This window comes from Octopus bimaculoides, chromosome 9 (assembly GCF_001194135.2).
Source record: "Octopus bimaculoides isolate UCB-OBI-ISO-001 chromosome 9, ASM119413v2, whole genome shotgun sequence".
Classification (NCBI taxonomy): Eukaryota; Metazoa; Mollusca; class Cephalopoda; order Octopoda; family Octopodidae; genus Octopus; species Octopus bimaculoides.
Window position 1 is genome coordinate 55515085 of NC_068989.1, and position 6825 is coordinate 55521909.

Sequence of the window (6825 nt, forward strand, 5' to 3'; positions counted from 1 at the left end):
CCCTCCTATTAGTCACGGAGGTTTTTGTATAGGGTCATGGGTACTGCCTCCCTTCCTGTCTAAAGGAAAGAAGGCAGGATAGACAGACAGATAGATAGATAGATAGATAGATAGATAGATAGATAGATAGATAGATAGATAGATAGATAGATATGGCAGACTTTGGGAACCAGTTAGACGACAGTGTCACGCTACTGTCTGTATTATATATTACAAAGTAAGGGAGTTCAATGATCTAATGAAAACACAGGCGAGAGAGACTTAACCCACTGCGCATGTACTTGTTACTCAAAACAATCTCAAAATTCGATATATGCCAGTGTAAAGATGCCGATGTGGGGGAAGTGTATCCTATTAATAACACATCACATGGTAAAGTGGATGTTATAAACACGAGTCTACGCAGGTTCAATCCCACTAAGGTTTATATGCCTGTTTTCTTATATAAAGTAGTTTTGTATTTAAGCACGTTATGCACAGTCTAAAATGTAAACACGTTTTCACCGCGTAGCTTTGACTGAATTTAATTTTTTTTTTCTTTTTGTTCTTGTTATTTCGAAATACGTCAGAACTGATTAAGTAATATTAATGAAGCAGTGTACTATCGCTTTTTTTGTTTTTTTGGCTATCATTTTTTTTTATCGAGTGGTAAGTGAACACCCATGTAGCTCTCTTACAGAGCCGACGCTACGCTCTAGGCAAACTAGACGATCGCCCAAGGCGCCCAAATAGCTCAAATTCTGAAAAACTCAGGCAAAATTTCTTCATCCGACTAAAAACACGAAAACTCAATAACAAAGAGAGCAGATGCAGTTACGCAATTACCCTCGGAACAGAAAGAAGTTGAGGCTCAGGGTTGAAACGAGAGGGTGGTTTTAGGGACTTGACAACTGACTTGGTAAGGAACATTCCAAATTACGCTAAAACAGATTTACTCACATGCATGATCAGGGTACAATAAATTTCTCGTTCATATGATGATCATAATTTTTCTGCTGCATTTTTCAGTTTGTAAAGAAGGTGATGGTTGTAATAGATAAATAAATAAACGGTGAACAGGACACACTGATGTTGTTGACCGAAAGGCACTGTATGTCCTGGTTCCGCTTAGCTTTCGGAAAATCAACTCCTCAACCCTGGCGGTTTTAACATACAGTTAGTTCCAAGAAACACACGCTCTCGGAAACGATATGAACGTCATGTCTTCTTACCACTACAGATTCTGGGCTTCATATATAAATAAGAAATGCTTGGTTGACAAGACCGATTCATCGCCACGCTATATACGGTTATTCCGGCTAGTGTTTTACAGTTCGATATTTCAATTCTATAGACATTACCTTTATTGTTCATGTTTCCAGGAACCAGTACAACAACTTTCGATCCATCTTGTCTTGCAAAAATAGAGATTTCTTACGCAGAACACAAGGTCAACTGTTGAAAGACAAGGCTGAGTCTGTTGCATCGACAAAGTACACAAGTGGCACAAATTCTCTCAACTGCCAGAGGTACGAATAACAAAACTGTTGATATTTGAACACGGGACCAAGAGGGAAGAAATTTAATTGTTATAATGCATTTAATCTGGCCACCCAATACCTCACAATGAAACATAAATGAAGGGTGAGTTGCGGATGGGGGCTTTAATCATTATATAAGTATACAATCGACAATAGCTGCAGTGGTTTCACTAAACCTTCCACGCAATCAACATAATACCCTGTTGAAAAAAAAAAGTTACAATTACGTTGCTAAACTCTGGGAAAGATATGCCATTACCAAATATTATTTATTAATTGTCATTATTGGGAAAGGACATTTCTGTCATCGGCACAACTATTAATTGTCAATTCTTGAAAAAGACATGAATGTCACAGTTTCCTATTTCTTCTCTTTTAAACCCTCCAGGACTCCATGCATAATAAAATAATTATTGTAATTGAATGATTGATCGATGATAATGATGACGAACGAGTGAAATAAAATTATCAGAAAATTACCGAGCTTTTAACTTGACAGTAAAACTGGAGATGCTACTGCCTTTATGCTTCATTAGTTTATGAGAGAGAGAAAGAGAGAGAGAGCTAGCAAATTTTTAATTGATTTCCAAAGACACAAACAATTGGAAGCAAGAGAAAAAGTGTACTGTTTAACACAAATATCGATCTTAATGTGACTGAATGACCCTAGTTGATGATGGCATCAGTAATCACAGTTGACTAGGCAGAACATCACATACTAAAGCCTTGCCATCGCGGATGGTCGGCTTTAATATACCATAAATGTCTCCATTAACACATCTTCCTTTACACGTGTGCAATACCATCAGCGTTATCAAATATTTCATTATACCATGTTTGGTAATATTAATTTAAAATTTTGGCACAAGGCCAGTAATTTCAGGGGTGGCGGGTAAGTCGATTACATGAACCCCAGTGCTCAACTGGTACTTATTTTAACAATCTCAAAAGGATGAAAGACAAAGTCAGCCTCGGCGGAATTTGAACTTAGAACGAAAAGACAGACGAAATGTCGGAGAGTGTTTTGCCCGGTCTGCTAACGATTTTGCCAGCTCACCGTCTTACTATGATATGTTTGATAATATTGGTTTCAAATTCTGGCACAAGGCCAGCAATTTCGATTACAATGCACCAGTGTTCAACTGGTACTTAATTCATCGACCCCGAAAGGATAAAAGTTTATGTCGACCTCATCAGAATTTGAATTCAGAACGTAAAGAGCCGGAAGAAATGTCGCTAAGCATTTTCTCCGGCGTGCTAACAATACTGCTAACTCGCCACCTTCTAAAGAGTTTATCCAGTTTAAGAACAAAGCCAACGATTTTCTCTCCCCCCCCCCCCACTTTTTTTAAGAGATAGACTACTCGATTACACTGACCCCTAGTTCTTCCCTGGGATTTTATTTTATCAACTCCAGAGTGATGAAAGGTAAAGCTGAGCTCGGTGCAATTTGAACTCAGAATATAAAGGAGCCGAAAGAAATACCACGCGGCAATTTCTTCTACAAGAGTGACAGATGAGTGGACATTACATGGGCAAATTACAAAAACAATAGGTGAAGGTTGCAGAATCGGTTACGGAAAAAAACTAACGAGGAAAACTAAAGGGTACAAAGGGGCTGAAATGAGACCTCCCAAAAGGGATGACAGTCACAAAACACCGATGAAAGAACTGCACATATCCAGGATTACATGACTACTAATTGCAAGTGTCCTCTCCAAGCAGCATTCTTCGGTTTATAGATGCATGGCGAGAATAGCATGCACCAGTAGACACATCTGGGCCATTCTCACCAACTTTTCAGTAAATTTGAGTCTTGGCCGAAGAGGCACAAGTCTGTCTTTAGCCCATTCAATTGTGTCAGCATTCACTCGCTAGCGTCATATCCATTTGACCAGTGGTTCTCAACCGAGGTCAATATGGCTCTTGGCAGTCCATATAAGATTTGTTGTTAAGCCCTAAGTGCAATAAATTGATTACACTTCTACAATACACAAAACATTCTAACATTTTTTTTCTTAAACAATTCCTAATAATATTTAATTATAAAAACATAATAGGACTTTTCAAACATCAAAAAGACTGGTGGTTCAGTAGAGTAAAATAGGAATCAAAGGGGTCTAGAAGTTTTAAAAGAAAAATGGTTGAGAAGCACTGCACTAGACAGTGAAAATGTACCCGTCCTTTTTGGTTATACGAGGGTAACAGGGCAATCCTTATGACGGACATGAATAATCACCGGATTCGTCCTACATGAGACAGACAACTGTTTAACGTAATTCTACGAGTCAGCAATGCTCATACTCTGAACGAAAGCATGCAGCGTGGTTTTGTCGCCCTGGGCATATCTCGTACGGACTCGATGAACAGTGAACAGACAACGCCCCACACCTATAACAAGCAGGGTTGACGTACCACCGAGTACGTTGTCTGGCTGGTAGAGAACCGAGTGCACTTCACAACATTCTAAATGCCAGGTGCCCAGTCTTGGTTTTCGTTGGACCGAAGACTGCAGCTCCGACAAAAAGACGAGTTTGCGGGAAAAACGTACCTCCCAAACGGCGACCACGCTGATTTCTGACACTGGAAGTTGGTAACAATTCTATAGGAAGAGTATGATCAATTAAGTCGACCTCAGTATATACATTATTATTATTATTATTATATAAACCCAAAAAGAGTCGACACCGACAGGTTTTGAACTCAGAACATAAAGAGATGTAGCTACAGAGACAACTACAGTTCTTACGACACTACTAGTCCGCCGCTTTATGTTGTAGTAGTAGTAGTAGTATCTGATTTTGACACAAGGCCAACAAATTTTGAAGAGACTATGATGCCGATTAAACCAACCCAAGTTCTCCACTGGTTATTAAATCGATCGTGGTAGGATAAAAGGCAAGTTGACCGCGATGGGATATCAAACCAGAATGTAAAAATCCACAGCAAAGGCCATAAGGTATTTTTCCTACACTAAAACGATTCTGCCAGTCCACCAGCCATAATAACTTGTACTGAATAAATACAAGTTCACGGTGAGTTCATTCTAATATATTACTAATGGATAAGGTAGTCAGCTGGCAGAATCGTTACTACGCGCGGGGGGGGGGGAGATGCTTAGCGGCATTTCGTCCGTCTTTACGTTCTGAGTTCAAATTCCGCCGAAGTTGACTTTGCTTTTCATCCTTTCGGGGTCGATAAAATAAGTACCAGTAAAGCATTGGGGTCGATGTAAACGACTTAACCCTTCTTCTGCCCCAGAAATTGCTGGATTGTGCCAAGATCTGAAACCAATATATTATAAGTGGATGCTGTGTTAGAATACAAAATACTGCAATCGTTACCATGAGACAAGCTCTCCAACTCTGGCTTAATTTTCACTCCTTTTTTTCTGCTTCTTCTTCTAGATAACTCTGACTACAATAGTTAGAGGAAAGGGAAGATAAAACGTTGCGCTAGCAAAGACATAAGCGGAGTAAGTGAAACAACGGCAACACAACCACCAGCACCATAAATCCTGAACTTGTCTCACTAGTAGCAAACATAGGTACTAACCAATAACAACAAACGGTAATAATTTGAAAAGTATGAGAATCGCTACTAATGAATAGCGATATCAGATTGTTGGCCCAGAAACAACAAATCCACCTGCCTAATAATAAAATGCAGATGTCAACGTCTGCTGTACGTGATAGATTAATCAAGGCTGTTTTCATGAAGAAATAAAATATATCAATTCTGGCTGAAGAACCGCCAAAGATCTAACATTAACAGCCGGACCTGCTCACTACGCCTAATAAGCTACAACCGAACATGAGGTACAGACAGAAAACAGAGCCAAAATAGCAGTAGAGTGCAGCGGAGAAACAAGAATAGTATAACAGAGTTACTCGACAATGTAAGGTAACAACATTGGAATGACAATTGCAAGGTGCAAAATCATGAGTTGAGAATTGGTCTGAGATGGTTATATAATGGTCTTAACACACTTAAGGCGCATAGCTCAGTGGTTAGAGTGTCGGGTTCACAATCATGAGGTAGTGAATTCGATTCCCGGATTGGGCTGTGTGTCGTATTCTTGAGCAAGACACTTTATTTCATGTTGCTCCAGTTCACTCCATTGTAGAAATGAGTTGCGGTGTCACTAGTGCCAAGCTGTATCGGCCTTTCTTGGTCCGCCCCTACGTCTCCTGCTCGTTGACTCGGCTCGAAGAATTCGCCTTGCGATCTGTAGTACCGGAGCTGTGACTTCTCAATGTGGAGAAGTAACAAGATCCATCTGGAGAGATTCTCTGATCTCTGAACTATACACCTTATGGAGTAACGTTACTCCGGAGACCTTTCGGAAGAGCCCAGTTTTGACTACTTGTGCTCGCGAGCATATTCTTTCGGTTAAACATAAAAGAATATACTTTTTTTTATCAACACCATAAGCAATTTCAGAGTGGACTGAAAAAGAAGAGGAAAATAAAGTATTTTTTTTCTATTTATATGCTCATAAAATTCCTCGACATAAGAAATCCATTATCAGGTATTTTCACAGATTAAAACTTCTAACACCCTAGATAATCGATGTTTTATTTTGCACAAGTAAGTTTACCCAAGACCTTTCTTGAGGAACAATAGCGTCGTTAGTTATAGAGTTCTAACGGGACAACCAATGGTCTGCACATCTGGCGGCAATATATAAGGGAGTGTTTGTAACTAGGTGCAAAACAAATATCTCAAGAGAGTTTGTCCTTAGATCAGTAGTTTTTCACTTCTCTCTACTGTGTATATCTTTCGTCGATATACTTCTGCAAAAGATATACACACACACACACACCGTCAAATATATATATATATATATTCACACACACACATGCATACAACCGTCAGTAATTAAGAAGTATGACTTGGTAACATGTACCATGCTTTTGCTAATTGTTTTAGGTTCCTATATAATAGCGAACAGATGTAAATACCCTCTCAGCTCCAACACTCTTGACCAAGCGGAACATCCACAATGTGACACCCGGATAGAGAGAGAGAGAGAAATAGAGGGAGAAGAGAGAGAGAAACGGCGGGAGAAGAGAGACAGACAGACATATGTACTAGCAAATGGTGAGTACTCATTTCAGTTAAGTAGACTTGAGCAAGCTGAAATGCTTCACCCCAAAACACAATCAACACTCGATGCAGGGACTGAACACACACCCTTATTGTCATGAGCCGAATATCTTAACCACTAGATTTTGCGCCTTAAGTGTGTGTGTGAGAGTGAGAGAGAGAGGGAGAGGGAGAGAGAGAGAGAGAGAGAGAGAGA

At 39.6% G+C, this 6825-nt stretch overlaps 1 protein-coding gene and 1 long non-coding RNA gene across 7 annotated transcripts in view; one reads left to right on the forward strand and one right to left on the reverse strand.

Annotated features, from left to right (window-relative positions):
• Positions 1-6825, reverse strand: part of LOC106867580 (probable serine/threonine-protein kinase nek3) — a 494211-nt gene that overhangs the window by 96190 nt on the left and 391196 nt on the right. The window lies entirely within an intron of this gene.
• The window catches only part of LOC106867582 (uncharacterized), a 14349-nt gene that overhangs the window by 1214 nt on the left and 6310 nt on the right, over positions 1-6825 (forward strand). The window contains exon 2 of the long non-coding RNA XR_001409164.2: positions 6453-6623. This is a non-coding gene — a long non-coding RNA (uncharacterized LOC106867582). The remainder of the gene's footprint in view (positions 1-6452; positions 6624-6825) is intronic.